The following is a 22,500-nucleotide window of genomic DNA, read 5'->3' as shown; positions in this document are numbered from 1 at the left end:
ATGTCAAAAACAACATAAATGAAGGAAACAAAAAGAGTAATAAAATGAAAGGAGAATACGAATTAATAAGAAACGAAAAGCTTGTCGAAAAATGCGAAATAAATGAGTAAAACAGGAACTATGGGGGAGACAGAAAAATAAAAAAAGATGTTGGCAGGAGCTTTTTTATTAGCTAATATTTACACAGGTTAATTAAAATTTAAAATTAAAAGTCCAATGCGAAAAAAGGGGGATTCATTTATTACCACTCATCTTGTCCTTTTTTCTTCTCTCTCTCTCTCTCTCTTTTTTTTTCTTCTTTTCTTTTTTTTTTTTTTTTTTTTTTTTTTTTTTTTTTTTTCCATTCGTCTGTTTAATTAACAAAACAGGTTGACGCGAATGAAGGCACTCTTTTCGTTTTATCTTTAAAAGATCATAATGTCTTTATTTTGTCGGTGGATTATGCCACGTTCTCTTTCTTTTCTTTTTTTTTTTTTTTTTGTTTATTTTTTTTTTCGAAATTTTTCCCTTATAATAAGATAAAACTATGAGCGAGTTTACGGAAGCGATGGAAAGTCGTTACGGTCTTTAGAAAAATCAAGTCGAGCTAAGCTGAGCGTGACTGGAGAAGTGTCGGTGGACTTTCTCTCTCTCTCTCTCTCTCTCTCTCTCTCTCCCTCTTTCTCTCTTTCTCTTTCATCCTTTTTTCGAGAAAACAGAAACGCAGAGATGAAAATAGATAAAACGACGAGAAAGGTGACATCGTTTTGCGTTGACTCGGACGACTCCTTTCTGGGTACTTTTCTCCTAGCAAACCCAGTTCTCTTTCTCTCTCACTCTCTCTCTCTCTCTCTCTCTCTCTCTGTCTCTCTTTCTTTTTTCCCTCTCCTCCTCGTCGCAAGATATCCTCGTCCGAACGCTCGACGATTGCTTCCTCTCTAAATGAGCATTGAAAGTCGGTAAACTCTTGAAATTCTAATTCTTGATCCAAGAGTGTAACGTAAAAGAGTTTTTAACAATTGAAAGAAAAAAAAAAAAAGAAAAAAAAGAAGAAAGGAAAAAGATTAAGAGAAACAAATTGATGCGAGAAATTATGATTAATCGTACACTTTCAATTTAAAATTATAATTTTTAATTTATTAGAGCTATCGTAACCTATCGATTTAATGTGAAATTAATCGAAATGTAGTTTTTTTAATAATCGTCGTCGAACTTGGCTAATTAAAAAATATTTATAATTTCAATTTGAAAGATCTAAATATCAAAGTTAAAATTCATTTGGTTGACATACATACATACATAAACGAATGAATCACAAATCTTTCAATTACATTTCTCCTGAGATATTAAAGACGAATTAATAAGTTAATTTATTTAATTAACCCCTAGCATTGAATGAGCTTAACGGGATGAAATGGGATAAACATTGACGATGATGACGACAACGACGACGACGACGACGACGACAACGACGAAGACGACGATGACGAGCTTTGGCCAGAAATAGAAGCTCGCCTGTACAAATCCATATTCTATTCGGTCGCCGTCGGCAGATTCCACCTAAAGCAGCTTATTTAGACGATTAAACTCATCGTCGAAACGATTAATTAATATTTTCTAATTAGACGACGTCGAGGAGCGTCGTGCATAGTCCCCAGGTCGTACCGGTAATTGGATAACGTTCTTTGAGCTTTGTATAAATTGTCCAGAACTCTATTCGATCATTCGATTAACTAATCCTTTACGGTTATCATTATTCACGATACTATTCCTTCATTTCAAATAACTTTCGTTAATTCGTTAATTCGTTAATTACTTTTCTGTAGGTTGTGTTTGTGTATGTATGTATGTATGTATGTATGTATGTATGTATGTATGTATGTATTGACACACACGTATACCTCTAAATTGTTCACAATACTTTCTCTTAAGGGTCATATATATTATTATTAAAAATATCTGCCTTTGGGAATTCGTTGGATACTCGTTAAAAAAAGATTATAACTAAAGAAAATATTGCCACTTTTGTTCGAGCTTAGACAAATTTTTTTTTTTTTTTTGATCAAGCACGTAACCTCAACAATATATCCGATCGAGCAAATAAAAAAAAAAACATTGAAAGTAAATTCTTAAGCGCGACATAATAATTAGAAGAAAATGAACACAAATGGGATTGTTTAAATATTTAAGTGAATTATCCTCTTTCTAATATCATTATCGTCCTCGCAAAAAGTTTCGTGAGATGACGATAGATATAAAGAGAAAACGATCAATCAATCAGAATCAGTCAATGAATCTATAGTTGCGAGCGATAAGCATTAATTCTATATTATTGTTTCCAATAAATTCTACTTTCTATTATATTTCCACTTACATTCTATATATATCCCATATTTTTCCTTTTCTTTTTTTTCTTTTTTCATTTTTTCTTCTTCATACTCTCCATCTCGCGTATCCAATAATTTCTTTATTTAATTAAAAAATTTAATATCAAATCTTTCGTTAAGCGTTAATCGCAATATATTTATTTCCATCGTAACGATGTGACAAAAATGGTACAAGTTCGAAGCTAAAAATAATTGATAAAAAAGATTGAAAAATAGAGGAGGAGGAGGAAGAAGAAGAAGAAGAAGAAGAAGAAGAAGAAGAAGAAGAAGAAGAAGAAGATGAATAGAAAGATGATGAGAAAAAATAAATAGAAACAAGGCCAAAGGAGGAAAAGAAAAAGGAGGCCAAACGTAATTTTATTGAACGAGTAAGAAGTTTCCATCGTAAGGAGGAGTACCATCCGGAGTCAATTCGAATGTATACCGCATGTTTGAATTTTCGCGTGTTGCTGCCGCTACGAAGAACATGTCGAGAGGCATGTACCAAAGGTGGATAGCAAGAAGGTAGAGGATGAGAAGAGAGAGAGAGAGAGAGAGAGAGAGAGAGAAAGAGGAAAATGGTGGACGGGTGGCCTCTCGCGGGAAATACGTCGAGTATCTGAATAAATCGAAATAGCCAAAGTGATTCTCCAACTTAAATTAGTTTCTGCCCGGCATGGAGAGGTTAGGTAGGCGAATGTACGCCTTCCCTCCCCCTCCCCCTCTCCTTTCCTCACCCCTTCCACCTCTCCCTCTCTCCTTCTCTTCATCTCTCTTTCTCTCTCTCTCTCTCTCTCTCTCTCTCTCTCTCTCTCTCTATCTCTCTCTCTCTATCTCTATCTTTCTCGCATTCACATCACCCAAGACACGCGAATACATGTCCTTGCTCTTTTCCAAAGCTCCATTTTTCTTTTTTCCTTTTCTTGTTCTTTTTCTTTTCTCCTTTTCTTTCTTTACTTTTATCTTTGTTCTTTCGTTTTACTGTCCCTATTTATATAGTCTTTTTCTTTCTATTACCTGAAAGACCGAGCATCCATCCATCCATCCATCCATCCATCCATCCATCCATCCATCCATCCATCCATCCATCCATCTATCCATCCATCTATCCATCTATCTGTTCGCTCGATAAAGGAGGACGAAGGCATAATAAATTTTCCCTCTAGGTATTCAACAGCAGCGTTGAAGTCGTCCTTCCTTTCGAAGATGGGAAATAGTATATGTACATACATATACGTGTTAACTTCTTCCGTGGTGTTTAATGTTTCTTTCCGTATGACATTTGAACCATTGATTTTGAAACTGGGACAAATTCATTTTATGAAAAAGAAATAATTCAAGCTAATTATTATCACGAATTAATCCTCTATGGGCCGAATTTTTGTTTTAAATCCAAAAAAAAATAAATAAATTAAGATTTATGCGCCGTCTCATGAAAAAAAAACTATAATTATTTGATAAAATCTCGATAAATTAAAATGTGACCTGAAAGTTACACGAGCCCATATAGGGTTAACATAAAATTTATGTTTTTTTTTTTTTTTTTTTAATAATCAATTCGTAATAAATATCTTTTAATATCGGTATAAATTTGTTAATAATAATTTATTTCGACCAATGATATTTATTGTGAGTTGATTTTGAAAATGAGTCAAATCCATTGACGCATATCAAAACCATGATTATTCTCTTTTTTTTTCTTTTTTTTTTTTTTTTTTTTTTGCCTAACATGGATAACCATTATAGCATATTTAATTTTTAGATTTTTACCAATTTTTTTTCTTTTCTTCTCTTTTATTATAGCTTTTTGAAAGAAGTATGAAATTTTGAAGTAAAATAAATAAGTGAATAAATAAAGTAATCAATTTTTTTTCTTATTATAATTATATTCCATTCAAAGAAAATCAACGTTTTCAAAAAATAATTACTTTCGAAAGTCGAGAAAGTCCATTGGCCCATGATTCTTTTTTTTTTATTTTTTTTATATTTTTTTTTTTTCTTTTTTTTTTCTTGACAACACGGATAATCATTATAACATATTTAATTTTCATGAAATAAGATGACAAAAAATATAAAATAAATCTATTACTGCTTATCAATACTTTTAAAATCCATTCAAATGCAAACCATTAAATATCTAGCAATAAAATAAAATGGATTTGTCATATCTTCAAAATCAATGGTTCATTTATTAGCCGACGAAACCAATGAACTTTGTGTTATTTATTAGTCCTTCAAGACTGAAAAAATTTTTCGTCATTTTACACGTACATATCTATAAGCAATTAGTATCTCCCTGGCTCTTATAGTTCTGTCGTAAATAATATATCTATCTCTATCCCCCCAATCTCTATCACCTGCTATAGTATACCTTGGCCCATTCCCCGTAGTGTCGTTTCCTCCCTCCCCCTCCCCGTCTCCAAAATTTCCGGCTAAAACGTTCGTCGAAAAGGATTTTATACCTTTGAACGTGTTGTAAGCTACGCCGGCGCGTTTGGAGCGAGAAGGGGATGGAGAAGGGACGAAGGAAAGGTGAGACGCGTGCTCGAAATGAAACGGAACGGAATAATTGCTACACCATCCAGGGGTGGTAGTTTTAAAGGCGGCACGCGAAATGATTTAAGTTTCGGGTTACGAGCTAGCACGCCCCTTTTTTTCTCTTCTTTTTTTCTTTGTTTTTTTTTTCCTTTCTTTCTCTTTTTTTTCTTTCTTTTTTCTTTTTACTTCGCTGAACGAGAACGGAGATTCCGAAAGAGCCTTTGAGGAGATACTTTGGAATGGAGAAATAGTTTTGCTCATATTTCTTCTTGTTCTCATTATCTTTCTGTTAAAATAATAAAAATGCATTTTATCTAACGTTCTTCCTTCGATCTTTTTCTTTTTTTTTTTTTCTTTCTTTCTTTCTTCTTTTTTCCGTTTATTCTTTTCTTTTTTCTTTATTTCTTTCCATTTTCCTTTTTTCCTTTCTTCTCCTTCTCTTTTACAGATCACAACGTTAATAGAAATGTGAAAACTCGTCGGAAGGAAAAAAAATTAATTGTACCTTTAATTTTTTTATACACTTTCAAAATTCTATTATTAAAAGGATATATGCTTTTTAAAGATATTTGTAATTTATTGTGACATTTATAAGAAATATTTGAAAATTTCTCCATCCTGCAAGAATGCAAACTTCCATTCCTCGAACTCAAATATATAATACTAATATTCTAATTCTATTGGAAATAATAGTAAATGCATTTAGAATGCATTCCCTGAAGTTCATCATTAATTTCTATGGTATTTTTATAAATCAACTCTTTTAAACGTGATCCCATAAATAAAAGTCCAAAGAAGTTAAATCAGGTGATCTAAGAGACGATCAGGTGATCGAAGAGAGATTAAACTATTGGTCAATCATTAATTCGACGAATGGAAAGAAATCGTACATATCTTTAAAAGTATATATATATATATATATATATATATATATATATATATCTTATCAATAATAAGTATATATATATATATAAAGCATTTTATGACATAAGCTTATACGAACTTTTTTTTATCCATTAGAGCTCAATAATACGTAATATAAGTTTGGTATCATACATTTTGGACACTCTGTATATATATATTTGCAAATTTCCTAGTAACAGAGGGGCGCTCGTTTTGTCGCGTATATTCGTCATATCTCTTCGTATTATCATTTAAATCGACGACGATTTACGCGACTCGCAAACGACATATATATGTACGTAAGTGTAAACTTCGATTTAATCCCAAAACGTGCAATGACACTATGAAAATACGAGGAGAGAGAGAGAGAGAGAGAGAGAGTTTTAAATATACTATGAATAATATGTCGATCTGTTAAAAAAAAAAAAAAAGAAGAACAATAATTAAACAGTCTCGCGACTACTTGGACTTCTTTTTTTTTTTTTTTTTTTTTTTTTTTTTAATGGATTTATTACATCCTTTTCATCTTAGACGAAGAATTTAACCAGACAAATGTTTAATTTCGTGTAACTGATAAATAAATCAAAAAGAAATCGAACATGGAGCCTGTCACTCGCAATACTGGATTCAACGAGCGAGAGAAAAGTATCACAGAGTTACAATGGTCGATAGCCAAAGGATAGAATTAGGAGAGAGAGAGAGAGAGAGAGAGAGAGAGAGAGAGAGAGAGAGAGAGAGAGAGAGAGAAAGAGAGAGAGAGAGAAAGAAAGAGAAAGAGAGAAAAAGAGAAAGAGAGAGAGAGAGGAAGGGAATAAAAGAGGTCGACTAGTAAAAAGTTGTTCAGCTAATCTGGCTATTTCGAACGGTTTGTTGCTGGCAAGTCAATAATCAGTCCGAGCACTCTTGTAGGCAATACACGCTCGATGATTCGGACAAGCATCGCCGATGGTGTAGCGCCATGCAAAGTGCCGATCTCTGTCCTCTCTCTCTCTCTCTCTCTTTCTCTTCAATACACACGGTCCATGTTGTGCAATAATATTTGGTAGAATAGTACCTAGCAGCTTTTGTTTTGGTTGTTCGTGGAAAACAGAATGACCTACGGCAATCATGCGTAAAACGGAAAAGCCACGCGTTTACGTTTCCCGAAGGCAGTAGCTAGGTTTGTTGTACCTATTCGGTCGACCGGTCATACGTTAGCGAGATTCGTTATATCAATTAGACGAAAGATTCAAATATCACACGTTTTATCCTTAAATTCTTATCTATTTGATTTAACCCAATGACAAAACGTTATAACTTTTAAATCTGATTCTGTAATAACCTGAAAATAATTTCAATTTGTACATTAGGACGTTCCGCTATACCAAAGGAATATCTTTAAACAGATGTCATATTTATAGAGAATGAAAAATTTTGATTTCAAAAAAATTACTGTATACACTTTGGGAGATAATAAAAATTACCGTATATTCTCGATAATAATAATAATAATAATAATAATCAGTAGATTTGTAAACGCATTTTGAATTCTGTCATTATAGAAAAAAAAGAAAAAAAAAAAGAAAATAAAAATAATCACGAATCGTATAACGCCCAAATTGTTTTAAATCGAGCTTAATATTGATCTTGAATGTCTGTTCTACATCCCATAGGCACAATTACGATTAATCGTGGCTTTTCCTTTTCGTTTCTCATTTTTCGAATAAATCCAACAATGATGAGAACGGGGTAATATGAAAAGGGATGACCCTTGGTCGATCGTTTTCTACGCGCAAATTTATTGAATACTCGTTAAAGGGAAAATGTTGAATTTCGTTATGAAATCGAGAAAATTACGGTATTTCCGTTAAAAGGAATAAAATGATAAAATACAAATAATCTATATTCGTCGTATACATTTTCTACGGACTCTCTCTCTCTCTCTCTCTCTCTCTCTTACACACACACACACACACTCACTCTCCCTTCCTCTTCCAATCTTCATGATGATATCGTCAAATGAACCTGTCGCCGAGGCACAACGTTATGAATTTCAAAATCGTCATCGAATGGAGGATTCCCTTCGAATAAAAATTGCAAGATAATGCGATTTTACGTCGACTATTTTATTTTTTAGCTCTCTCTCTCTCTCTCCCTCTCTCTCTCTCTCTCTCTCTCACTCTCTCTCTCTCACGTAGTCCGCGTAATTACACGCTTGCTGGATTAAAGCGTCATCGAATAGAAAGGACAATTTGTAATTTCGGTATCGATCCGTGGGTTGATGGATCGTTGAGCGAGAATGAGACAGACAGGGGAAAGAGAGAGAAGAAAAGAGAGAGGAAGAGGAAAAGAGAGAAAGAGAGAGAGAGAGAGAGAGAGACCTCCCAATGAATTCGCAAACCAGCACTTTCAATAAACGATCGCCGTATTCGATGTGCCGTAGTTTATGCGCGTATTAACGATAGATAACATTCGAGCTCGAATACTATATTCGTATATACAACATCTCGATAGCATTTTAGCAGCGATTATATTGTCGCTTTCAAAATTGAAGTTGCTTGCACGTGTACATCGATCTTCATGATATATATATATATATGTTATGTACGTATATCATTATTTTACAAGAAAACATTTTCTTTCATGAATTAGAAAAAAAAACGAAGTAAAAAGGAATAGTAACTCACATGGGATTACTGGATACGAGAATGTCTGCTCGAAATATTTTGATAAGTATTGATAAAAGGTAATAAAAATAAATAAGTAAAGAAACAACAAAAAATCTTCCTCCTCCTCTAATAGACGCCTAGGGAGGTTCAGAAATGAGCCCTGGTACGATTTCATGGGACGCGTGACGCTTCCTACGATCGTAAAGCTTCGTTTACCGTTCACTTAGCTCAGGAATCGAAAGAATCACATGGAAAACAAAAAAAAAAAAAAGGAAAAAATACAAAAAGAAACAAAAAAAAAAGAAGAAAAAACAAAAAAAAACAAGAAAAAAGAAGAACGAGAGGGATAGAGAGCGTTTTTTCCGTTTAAAAAATGTATCAGCTCTTTTATGGATTTTTCGTGTCGAGCACTCCGATCGTGGCTGACCGGCGACTATAAAAAAAAACGCGAGGAGACCGAAATAGAGAAAAGGGCGAGCGAACGAAGACGGGAGGGATAGGTCAATGGTTAGAATCGCATTTACAGCGCGCTTAGATAAATATTTAAACGTCGGGAGGTTGGAGAGCCAACTGCTGCAACTATATACTACTACTGCTCTACTACTTCTTCTTCTTCTTCTTCGTTCTACGGCAAAGCAAGCGGCGCCATAGCGTTTGATTATTTATTACTATTGTCTTAGCCCAACTTACACAGAAACTAAGAGAGGGAAAGGGAACATTTTGAAATATTCAATCAGTCTATGTTTAAGCTCCATAATTATCCCCTCGAAGAAATGAGAGATAGAGATAGAGAGAGAGAGAGAGAGAGAGAACAGATTTTAAACCCTTTTTATATCGACGAAAAAAGAACAAAAAATAGCGCGAGAGAGAGAGAGAGAGAGGGAGATGGATAGAGAAAGAGAAGACATTTTCATTTTCTTTTTTTTTTCTCTCTTTTTTTTTTTTTCTTTTTTGTTTTTTTTTTTAAGAGAAATATATTTCAAAGGACATCCTTAATATCTTAAAAAAAGGTCTCGTAAGACGATCCGAAATGAAACCTGCACTAGAGGTTTGAAAGTTTGAACAAAAGTGCGAATGAGAGAAAGAGAGAGGTGGCGCAGAGAGGAGGAAAAGGAGAGGGAGGGAGAGAGAGAGAGAGAGAGAGAGAGAGATAGAGTGGATATATATCCATAATGCATCCCTATGGTACATGAGTTCTTCTCCCCTGTCCCTTCAATCCTCCTCCTTCTTCGTCCTTCATCAGCTACTCTTCTTCTTCTTGCATAAGTACGAACGAGAGACACTGTTCGTCATTGTCCCTTGAAGGAGCGGAACATAAGGCTAGGACAGAGGTCGTTAAGAATGAAATTCTCTGGCTTATCACCGGCGGGAAAGTGGGAATTTAACTAATTAACTGAGGAAAGGACAACCCTCGGGGGTATTTCGGTGTAATTAGCGAGGAAACGCACGCCCGTAATCACGTTTACGGGAATCTGTTACCTTTCGTCGTCCGACTTCACCTTTTCCCTCTTTACTTCTTCAATTCTCTTTTCTTCTTTCTTTTCTATATTCGTTTCTACCTTTGTCTTGTGTCCTCTTTATTTTTACCTCTTTGGTACCGCTTTTGATCGTCGTACGTTCTCCAAGGATTAATCCTGATCTTCTTTCATTCGTCAAGTTTCTTGTAAAAAAACGTTTCGAGAAAGACATTAGGTTTGTAAGAAAAACACAGTAGTTACGATAATGTTTTCTTTTTTCCATTATTTTGTTCTGTTTTTTCCTTTCTTTCTTTCATTCTTCTTCTTCTTCTTCTTCTTCTTCTTCTTCTTCTTCATTTTTTTTTTCTTTTTTTATTTCGTTCCTCCCAAAAAAAAGCTCGATTTTATTTTTCTCATTAATCGCAATATTATAATTTGAAGATATATATAGATATTGTAATGGGGTTTCTTAGAATAGGAATATATCATAACAATGATAATTTATAGTATCAAATAAATGTATTGTTTTTTTCACTCGTATATGAGCCATTTATTTTGAAAATGGCCTAAGTCCATTTATCTTCAAATCGAGATATTTAAGGTTTTGCGTTTCAATGAATTTAAAAATATACGTATAGGATACTAATGAGTCATACTACTTAAGTGTATCTAAGGATGTTAAATTTATAATTCCTATTAAAATAGTGGCAATTATTAAGTGAATGATATGCGTTTTCTTATCAAGAATGGAGTTAGGCCACTTTCATAATTAACAATCAGATTCATTATAAAATTTGAAGGTGCCCAAGTCCATTCAACATAATTTAAGATGCTTTAAATTGAAAAAAACAATACTCAATTTATTTTACATATCTTTAAAACACTTCGAAAACATAATTTACGCGATTCAAAACATTTTTTAACTACATAACGTACAAAATTACAAACATAAATTTATTAGAAAACAATTTACTACTCATCTAGATTTTGTGTGTGCAAAAGGGATTTGAATAAATCATGATGTTCCGGTGGTATATATCGTAATAGGGGTCAATTATGTCCTTGAATTTTCCTGTTGTAATTTGTCTGATATTTTTATGATTTTTTATAGTGATGTCAATACTATATTTTTGAACTTCCTTTGTCTACCCCGACGTGGTAATAAATTCAGGACTTTAAAATTTTCATTTTCATTCATTGATATCTTGATTTCCACATTATTTTCCAAAGTTTGGACAATTTTTAACCACATTAAAGCTACTTTAATGTTTCTATTTTGCTCAGCGCACATATCACTGTAAGCTATAATGTGTCTTTCTATAATGTGTTTTTTTTTTTTTTTTTTCTTTTTTTAAGACGAATATTGTTCTATAATTCTGTTTCTTTTTCGATTTTTTTTTTAATCATTAATTACTATTTCTTATAAATATAAATGGAGTTAATTTAACTTTCAAACTACACGGTTCAATTATTGAACTAACTCTGAAAACTTATGTGTCAAGAATTATCGTATTTGTTCGGAATATAAGCAATTTGAAATGTTTTATTGATAAATAACATAAAGTTGTACATGTAATTATGGCAACCGGAAAAAATTGACAAATGGTGTTAGGCCACTTTCAAAATAAATGGCTCATATAATCTTTTATTCTCACTGATACATTATTGTCTCTTCGTATGTATTTATGTATGTATGTACGTTTTCCACTCGGCATTCCTTTTTCTTTCTTAATTTTTATCGAGAAGGCTGTTGGAAATGATCGAAACCCTGCTCGGCGATTTTACGAATGCTATAGAAAGAGAGAGAGAGAGAGAGAGAGAGAAAGAGAGAGAGAAGACGAAAGGGGAAAGTTCCTCTTTTACGCGGTTCATAAATTCAACCGAAGACGGTAATCTGGCAATCGAAGTTTTCTAATCGTCCTTGTGGCTCGAGACATCGCGGAATAGTTTATCGAGAAAGAAAGAAAGAAAGAGAAAAGAAAAAGTGAGGGAGAGAAAGAGAGAGAGAGAGAGAGAGAGAGAGAAGTACGATATGCAGGAGGCGTTGCAGGTTGGCAGTTGCATGAAATATGGCCTCTTCGAATGCACTTCGCTGCTATCGACTTACCTGAAAGTGGAAAACCCTTCTCTGCAACAACTTCTCGATGCCCGTCGAGAGCTATCTCGTGCGTCAACCTCCCTTCTAACATCGACTCTTCTCGATCGTTTCTCGTAGAAGAAAAGAGAAAAAGGAATTCGTTGTCCCTCTTCTAAAACCTTTCATAGAAATTCTATCGCTTTTGTTCATTCGTGCCGAAACTTTTCAGATAAGAATCCGACATAAGAAAAAATATATTATTTTTTAATCGTTCATAAATTATTATCAAAGAAGAAAATATAATTATACCGAAGTGAAGTGAATAATTTGTGTATGTAAGTTTATAAAGGACACATTATTTTATTGTATATAATTATATATACAATATATAAGACGAATTTTATTGTATATAAATGTATATATATATATATATATATATATATATATATATATATATATATATATATATATTGTATACGTGTATATGGAAAAAAAGGCATCCAATGAGAAAGAGAGAGAGAGATGGAATTTTTATTGGATAAAATGTGCGTTAGCCGGAGGCTGCATCGCTACGACCGATAGAGAATCAACAATCTGATATCTCATACAGAGGATTGATCCTTATGGATTTTTTCCCTCCTAGAGAGATTGGAGATATTACTTTCTTTTATTTTCTTTTTTTTTTTTTTTTTTTTTTCTTTATATTAAAATCGATCTATTCGAATCGCTAATTTTTTCCTTTTAACCCTTCACAAATTTTTCTATAACACATTCATTTTCTAAACGTTCATTATCGCATTGTCACTGTTAGTATTACTATACCATTATATCCTATCATACGTGTTATATTATAATTTCATTATATTCATTATATCAACGAACGGCCATTGATTTTTTTCGATTTAATAAAAAAAAAAAAAATCATTATTCATCTCCAAGAATCCTATCGAATATTTACTTTTTCTAATAATGTCAAATCGTTAATCGTATATAATTCGTATTACTATGACGATACGAATGATTATCCACAAAATAATAAAGGAATCGAACCTAAACTTTAATTTTTCATTAATGACGAAAGGCCCTAACTTGTTACTACTCATGTATCCACCTTTCGCTTCAATTTAATCCCTTTACGTAACGTCGAATAAAGATTAACTAGCTCTTTTAAATGCATGTGTTGTTCCGTATTCAAAGTGCAACTGAGGATGGAGGGGTGAGGGGGAGCGAGGTAAGGGGCGGCGGTGGGGGGGGGGGGGGGAGGAGGGAGAGATGGGAGTAGAGAGGATAGGAGACGAGGCGGGAGCGCAAACGGAATTTACGGTCTCAAAGAAATTTATAAATACGAAGTGGCTTCGTCGCGCTAGAAAGGATCGCGTCATGCATAATTATATTCTCTAGACCGTGGCTTTTTTTTCCCACTAGACACGCGAAAGCCGATTTCTCCTATCTCTCTCTCTCTCTCTCTCTCTCTCTCTCTCTCTCTCTTTCCCTCTCTTTCTCTCTCTAATACACACGCGCGTGCGTTAATTTGCTCTTCTTTTTTGTTCCGTTTTGGTTTCTTTTCTTCTCTTTTTTTTCTTTTTTCTTTTTTTTTCTTTTTCTCTTCTTTCGCAAAAGTTGAAGCCAGGAGTGCTGAACGATACTAAAAATTTCTACGAGAGATAAAGAAAAAGAAAAGAAAGAAAAAAGAATGAGAGAAATTTTTTTTAGCGTTTTTCGTTTACGTATACACTTGTCTCCGCGCGCATTCTTTTTTTTTTTTTTTTTTTTTTTTTTTTTTAATGCCACGACGTACGTTCTTGGTGGGTGCGTATATATTTGCGTATGTACATATGCGAATGAGAACGAATACATGCTGACATCGCGTGCATCATCGTGCGTGTTCTCCCACGTAATATATAAATATACATACAATGTGTATCTACATGCATACATACATACATATAAATACGTTCATGTAAGAAATAATGGTCGACTTAAAATTCAAACGTTGACTCGATCCATCTTTTGCGTGAATTAGTAGGATGCTTTTGGATAGGTTGTAAAAGGTGAGGTATACTAATTTGAAGAAAGAATCGAGTATTAATACATCTTATTTTTCTATTATTTGTATATAATTTTTTATTAGAATTTTGTCAATATTCTGTGTCACGTCAAATCGAGAGAGGGAAAGAAAGAAAAAAAAAAAAAAACAAGAAAAAAATAAATGAAAAAGAAATTTGTTTACACCGAAGAGTGACTAGCGTGGAAAAATATATTGGAAATTGCAAAAAGAGAGAGAGAGAGAGAGAGAGAGAGAGAGAGAGAGAGAGAGAGAAATCTGGAAACATTTTATCGGTCGACGAGTTTTGGGATGGAAGTAAAAATCACGTTAGCTCATGTACGAACATGTAGGATTGATACACACATATACAAGGAAATCTAGTAAGTTTAGACGACGAATTGTATCGAGTGTAATATTTAAAAGTACCGCTCAATTTGGCAGGACCTTCGGTAAGAGCCCCGTGATTGGCCCCGTAGGCATTTCGTTCGGTAGAAAAGCTACGATTCGAAGTCCTGCTCGACGAACGTAGTATACCCACGCGATTGGCTGATTGACTCAGAACCCGATTTCTAAGTCAGGACACGCGACGCAACGCGACTCTAACTCAACAACGAGAACGGTCGAGACCACCTGACTGGAATTTTTTCCATGTAATTACATCCATGGAGTCTCTATTTCTATCTTTCTCTCTCTCTCTCTCTCTCTCTCTCTCTCTCTCTCTCTCTCTCTCTCTTTCTCTTTCTCTTTCTCTCTTTCTCCTCGTCTCGAACCCAAACCAACCTGGACGATATCCCCTTCGCTGGTTGGTCCCGTTGAAACTAAATCATCCTAGTTCTCCTCCACGAGCTCCACAACGAAAATGTCTGTGCGATACACCGTGGAAAATTGCCCCGATACCTTAGCACGGAACATCGAATTCAACTGCAACCTGTATCGTTCCGTCGTCTCCTTTTTCTTCTCTTTCCTTTCCTCTTATTTCTCCTCCTCCTCCTCCTCCTCCTCCTCCTCCTCCTCCCTCTCACTCTCTCTGTATCTCTCTATTTCTTTTGTTTGATATCTTTAGGTTATCCATGCCTTTTCGCTTCCTTGAATTTCTTTATATCGAATTCATGCACAGAAGAAGAGACATCCTGTAAAATCGCTTAGAGACGATGAAACGAAAGGTATATAAGAAAAAAGGAAAACACCGTTGATCGTTTGAAAGAAAAAGAACGCATTAAAATGAAACAAAGAAACTTTTAACGTATGCGCATTTATCGATTGTATCGATAAGAGCTCTTTAATTGATTTCTATAACAATAGCATAGAAAAATATACGCAGTATTATGTAATTCGTAATCGTGTTGCTTTTTATTTATATTTTATTTTATCGAACGAAAGTGCATTAATATTGCATAGTAAGATAGCACTGGCTGTAGTAGCAATAGTAATATCATAATTGGAAGATGGAATATGCCGCCGAAGCTGGCGCGCGCAGAGATCTTTCGAAATTCTGAAGCTTTCCTTGAAACACAAATCTAACACAACTTTACTCGGTTACTAATACACTCTCGACGAAGTGGAATTCTAAATGTGGCGCATAGGATACGGAAAGTTCCTCCTGGAATATTACAATTTATTCTTGACGAAGAGAGATAGAGAAATAGTGAGAGAGAGAGAGAGAGAGAGAGAGAGAGAGCACGCGGAAGAAAGAAAAGAAATAATGAAAGGAAATAGTCACTCAATATTTTTCTGAATATATATCGGTAATAAGGTATTCATTAATAAATATGTAACAAAGTGTATCCTCTTTAATGATTGATTTTATAAATTAAAAGATAACAACAGGAAATCAATGATTCCTATTCTCATATCTATATTTAAATAATGTAATAAAAAAACAATGTAACAGATAACAGAAGGGAAATTAACGATTCCTATTCTCATATCTATATTTAAACAATGCAATGTACCAATATTGACGATATGATTTTAATACGTTCACTGACATAATTTCTTTTCAAAAAGCGAACAACCTATTCGCATTGAGGTCCATAAAATTCCAGTGATAATGCTCTATGCTACCCGCCGGGATAGGATATTTTTCACTTCCATTCCGTAATTCTATTTATTTACACGTTCCATAACTTATGCCTGGCGTTATCTCGAGGCCGCTGTCCACCTCGAAAGGTTTATAGGTCTACACTTCATATTCCTAGCATTGTCGTTCGTTGTTTTCGCATTACGTTCGTTATTTTTTCAACATAACCCTTCCCTTTTCTTCCTTCGTATTACCCAACCCCAAAATCCAGGAGAACGATTCTCCGTGTTCCTTTTTTTCTTTTCTTCTTCGTTTTGTTTGTTTTTCGTCTCATCGTCCCCGCTTCTTCTATCTTTTTTCTTCGTTTTTCTTTTTTTTTTCTTTTTTTTTCTTTTTTTTTTTTTTTTTTTTTTTTTTTTTTTTTTTTTTTAAGCCGCAGGCGAGCATTTTACGAAAGGTCCACGGAGAAAAGCGAGGGATGCTATAGCGGTTATGTTCTTCTTATGAATATTCATTCCGCGAGGTTACATTGTTTTACTGCAAATTCGATTCTCAGTCAATTTATTTCCACCTACTACCACTATTACGATCGCGCGAAAGACTTCGCTGGGATAGTAACGATACAGTTTTACAGTAGTCAGACTGCTGTGACTTTTGTTATTAAAGTAAAACGACCAAACGACGAAAAGAAATGATAGAGAAATATAAAGATAGGTAATTAAAGAGAGAGAGAGAGAGAGAGAGAGAGATAGAGATTAGGAGGGTGGGGATGGGGGGGTAGAAAGTGAGTTGAATTCGTTGGTAGAAATTGAGGAACGACCTCCTACTCCTTGAACTCGACCGACTTCGAAAGCTTTCCGGAATTCGAGCCAATATGTCAAACCGTAAGTGGAAGTTTCCTTCGAGAGATTTACGAGAGGTATGCCGTCTCAGCGTATCACTTTGGGGAATTAATAGATGCTTCGGAAAAAAAGAGTTGAGGGGGCATGTTTCGACTTTTTTCCCGGAACTGTAGAATCGACATGGGGAAAAAAAAGAAAAAAAAAAAAAAAAAAGAGAAACAGAAACAAAAAATTGGAAAAAAAAGAAATCTATCTATTTTATAACATCGTACCTCGACCATTTACATTTAATAATGAATATCTTTGAAAGAATTATCATCGAGACGAACGCGTTGTATGCCGAAAGCAAGATGGTTAGATTTTGGGAAAGACGAAATACAAGAGATACAAATTGAAACTCAGAACAGAGATATAGGAAATGGAAACGGGAATGCAATCTGCGCGAGCGTAGAAGAGTCGAGAGAAGTTTGCTAGAGGAGGATAGGTGCAATGAAACGTTAGCGGTGATAGCGATAGCAGCAATACCAAAAGGGGAGGGAGCAGCGGAAGCAATGGTAGAAATGGAAGGGTTGTGTTTGGACGTGTCTCTGAAACACTCGGCCCACTTTGAGGGGCTGAAAACGTGGCCGTGTAAATTCGAGGATCACGCGTGTACCGTGTCCGGACCCCCGGAATGTGGAGGCGTACGTACAAATTGCAACCATTACTCTTGCTAGGAGCCAGGCTTGCTTTGGCAAGCAACCCAACCCAACCCATCCTACTATACCACCCTGTTTACCGTTCACGATTCGGCCGATCTCGCACTAGCAACGGCTCGTGCGGTGGTGGTTGCCGGTTGCCAGTTGCCGGCTGCATGCTGGTTGTGCTCACTTGCCGCTAGGAGTAGCGCGAGACTATTGTGTATGAAATGATTATGGCGGTGCGGTATGAGGTCGTGAGGTCGTGCAAAAGCCGTACGTCACTTAGATTGGCCCGCTGGCAGTTACAAAAGACGTGGCAGAGCAGCGCACAGAAGCCTCGAGTGCGCCGCATATAACCTCTCCTATGCGTGCGCTCGATCTCTCTATAGGAGATAGAAAGGAATAAGAGAAAGAGAGAAAACAGGGTTAACGACCTCTGGCATCGAGCAACTAGCTACCAGCCTGCCTTCCTACCCGCCTACCTACCTACCTACCTACCTACCTACCTACCTACCTACCTATCTACCTACCTACCTACCTACCTACCTACCTACCTAACTGACTAACTGACTGACTGTTGTATGGGGAGAAAATCGAATTACCGTCGGAGTCGAGCCTTTATATACAGCTTTGTGTCTAAATCAGCTCACCTTCAATGTCACCTTCGAAGTATGCGCACACTAAGAAAAGAACGAACGCGATTCTTGATAGATTTTAATCGTTTGAATGATTAAACGCTTGACTTGAATCTGTAAAAGCCACCAATGAGATGTGGTTACTTTATACGTCTACGCTTTGATTTGAAATCTCCATTAAAATAAATATCATTAGATATTATTACTCGAAATAAATCAAACCGGTATCGTATGTTCATTCTGATTTAATTAGTTTATCGATTGGATTATCCGAATATGATTCTTAAATATTACGTTATAAATAAATCGGATAGGTGTAAATTAATTTTCTAAAAAAAGGAAAATTAATCGTTAGGTAATGAAAGGTGATTTTATAAAAATCAATTTTCCATTAAAATCTCGAAATTATTCATGTTTTAATTAGAAGCGGATATTAGAAATATAACGTATCAATATTTATTAATATTTTTAACTCTAAATGTATATCAATCTTCTCTCATCGTTCGATCGGACGATATCGTCACGACATGTGTCTCACTCGATCGTGATAAGGATATAAAAAAAAGAAAAAAAAAGGAAAAGAAAGAAAGAAAGAAAAAAAGAAAGAAAGAAAGAAAGAAAAAAGAAAAGAAAAGAAAAAAGAAGAAATCAACGATCAAACGAAATAAAAGTAGAAAATGAGAGAACAACAAATGACGAACGGCGTCGAGCAAAGAGGTATTCGTAAAGGAATTCAAGTTCTTCCATCGTATATATTACTCGATTAGCTTTTCCACCTTTATTTCTTTTGGAATTGTCCTCGAGTTTTCGAGGGCGCAGTACATACGCTCTAATTATGAACGGCAGAGCAAACACAATTTTCTCTATGTATGTGTTATGTGTTATGTATGTGTATGTATATACATACATACGTATTTCAGCGAGAGTAAAGTCGGCATAAAAGAAAGAGTAAGAGAGAGAGAAAGAGAAAAAGAGAGAGAGAGAGAGAGAGAGAGAAAGAGAGAGGGAAAAAGAGAGTGAGAGAGAGAGAGAGAGAAATAGACGGTGGCTCGGTCAAATCTACCCCTTTTCAACTACTACTTCCACAAGGCTCGCTGCTGAATTAGCGAAGTAAACTTCAACGGTATGTGTATACGCGCCGAAGTAGCCGCGCTTTTCCACGTTAGAGGCGGTTAAGAGGCCGAGAAGCGGCCTTTAGCCGTGGCATTCACTAAACCGCGCCATATCCCCACCATTCCTTTCTTCCTTCCTTCCTTCCTTCCTTCTTTCTTCTTTCCTTTCTTCCTTTCTCTCTTTCTCCCTCGCTCCAGAGCGAAACAAATCTCCAGCGTTGCAGGAATAGGCTTTCTGGAATTACCTGGCTAATTAAAAACCTTCCGTGTCCATCGTGCGAGGTATTCTCTTTCTATATATGCGTGCGTATATATGTGTGTGTGTGTGTGTGTGTGTGTGTGTATCGCCATACGGTCCCCTTTTCTCTTCTTTTCTTTTACAACCCTCTCCACTCTCCTCGCTCAATCTCTTCCTCCAAAAGCAGAAAATTCTCTTCTACCTCGTTTTCTCTCTCTCTCTCTCTCTCTCTCTCTCTCTCTCTCTCTTTTCTTTCTTCTTCTTCTTCTTTCTTTCCTCTTACTACATGAATATCCACATATATATGTATGTATGTATGTATCTATAAGAGTTTCTGTATTGGTGTGTACATTCATTTTATTCGTCCTCGTACCGGCGCCAAAGCGAGATAATCTACGACAAAAACGGACGGCAAGACCAGAACAGATTTTTCTTTCGACGTGCTAAATTCTAAAGCCCCACCGGCCACTGTGGCCTCTCGCTTGCCATCCTTCCAGCCGCGAAGGATTACGCATACTGGCCTCGACTTTCGCGCTATTTTCTCCCTCTCGTCATTGCACCCTCGTCCTCTGTATTATTCTACATTCTTTTTGTTCTTTTCTTAAATCTGTTCCATCTTTAAAAATAAGCCCACAGTCGTATTCTTTCTCTTTCTCTCTCTCTCTCTATCTATCTATCTATCTATATCTCTTTCTCCCTTTCTCTCTTTACAATTAAACGAAGTAATTCATATAGGTATTTCATAATTGTTATATATTTCGTCCAATTAAAATTAAATGGAGAATTCATATTGCAAAGTTTAAAATGCAAAAATTTCTTATTCACAGTCACTAAATTATAGGTCATAGAAATTTTTAAAATCACGTTCGTTGGTTCTTTCTCAAAGGGAGGTGGGAGGGAGGGGGGAGGGGTTTTCTTTTAATTCGAAAAATTATACGAGAGTCAAATAAATATTTCTCGTAAACAAAATGTACACGGAATAATTTCTTTCCTTTCTCCTCCATCATCAACTGTGACTCACTCTTCGTTAAGTCCACCTAACCATTCTCACTGACTTTTCTTTTTCCGTAACTTAAAAAGCTTTTTTGTAAGTATTATTACGATTAAAGGCGACGTACGATAAAACTCGTGGCTCCTTCGATGTCGTCTTTAGCAAAGAGTAATCTAAATGTCACTTACTTGGTGTTACGTGAATTTATCTTGACTCTATCTATCTCTTTCTCGTTTTCATCATCGTCGTCGTTGTCGTCGTCGTTGTCGTCATAGTCGTCGTCTTCGGAACGGACCGTTGCTTCAACGACTGGTAAGCTGACGTTAAATATAAATCACGAGGAAACTTTGAGAATCCTCGAGCGCAGCCACATCAAGTTCACGAGTAATCCGAGCGAAAACCGGCTGGCGATGACCAAACAATGGAAGCTTTATCGGAATTGCTACGTGCCGTTTGAAATTCTCGCTCTCGGGTAATTTCGAACAAGTTTCTCTCTCTCTCTCTCTCTCTCTCTCTCTCTCTCTCTCTCTCTCTCCGTCTCTCTCTCTTTCTCTCTCTCCGTCTCTTAACAAAGATGTAAGACCATGAGACAACTCTCCCTCCTTCTCTCCCTCCTCTCCGTCTTTCTCTCTCTCTCTCTCTCTCTCTCTCTCTCTTACTTTCTATCCTTTTCTATCTCTCGATATCTGTCTATTCTACTACTAGCATATTCAAACGCCTAGGAAACCTGTTAACCTTTCCCTTAGCCCTTGGCTTTCCTTCGTATCACACAACAGAATATCTTTGGCTTACCTATCGGTGATATTGAAGAATATTTCATCTTTATCGTAAGAATCGAATTTTTTTTTTTAACCCTAGTTGTTGTGCATAACTCATAATAATTTCTAATTATGCACTTGGCCACATGCTACATCCCAGGAATACTTTGAACAATTGTCATTTATAGGGAATGAATAATTTTGACTTAAAAAAAAAAAAAAAATACTGTATATTTTTCAAAACCTCGAAAATAATAATTTTGTCATTGTAAAAGAATAATTCACAAATTATTCAATAAACATAAATTGACTTTTTTTTCGTTAAAAATCGAATATCTTCTGTAATTTTCAATATTTCGAAAAAAAAATCTAGCGACATCTTGAGACGGATCTTTTTCAGAAAAGAAAAATAAGTACTCAAATGATCGTTGCAAAAAGTATAGTTATTTTGTAATACAGACATAGTTTATTTTGAGAAGAAAAAAATACTTAATTGTTCCCATCAATCTCCATTATTTTCAGTATTTTCTTTTTTCCATTCATTTTGTTGAAATATCCATACATATAAATTTTTATCTCTACAAGGAGCTAAAAAAAAGTACAAAATTATAATAAAAAAATAATTAAATGTTTACTTATGATCGATGCACTAAATGCATAATCCAGCTTTGTGCTTATCGCAAATTGATAAATACCCAATTTTAATTTTCCTGTCTATCGAATATGAACATAAATCATATATCGGCATACATTTTATATCCTATAATTTCAAAGATTTCATTTGCATCCTGCTCAGTATCAAGTCCAAATATATTCTTAATTTTTAATTTAAAATTATTTCGAAAGAATAGCATATTGAATTCTTTATTATTTTATATTATATTTATTCACGTCGATTAACTTTAATATAACGAATATAATATTTCAATTCTATTAGTTGCTATTAGTAATAAGATTTACATGTTTTCTTTTCAAGATATTAAGTATTGTTTAAAATATAAGAAGAGAGAGAGAGAGAGAAAGAGAGAGATCGTTCTAACTATAGTTAGCAATTTCAAGTCAAGCGTGTATACTCCGCGATCTACGTAAAAGCAAGAGATAAAGAAAGCGAGACAGAAAGCCACAACGGAGATCGATGAGAAAATCCATGGTATAATACAATAGAGCTCATTGTATAGGGCTATTGTATTCTCTAGTTTACGTCGATTT

At 35.0% G+C, this 22,500-nt stretch overlaps 1 protein-coding gene across 10 annotated transcripts in view; it reads left to right on the top strand.

The window, feature by feature from the left end:
• LOC124957032 overlaps positions 1–22,500 on the top strand; it is a 271,790-nt gene that overhangs the window by 184,738 nt on the left and 64,552 nt on the right. The window lies entirely within an intron of this gene.

Source organism: Vespa velutina, chromosome 24, assembly GCF_912470025.1.
Source record: "Vespa velutina chromosome 24, iVesVel2.1, whole genome shotgun sequence".
NCBI lineage: Eukaryota > Metazoa > Arthropoda > Insecta > Hymenoptera > Vespidae > Vespa > Vespa velutina.
This window is presented reverse-complemented; position numbering and strand designations above follow the sequence as displayed.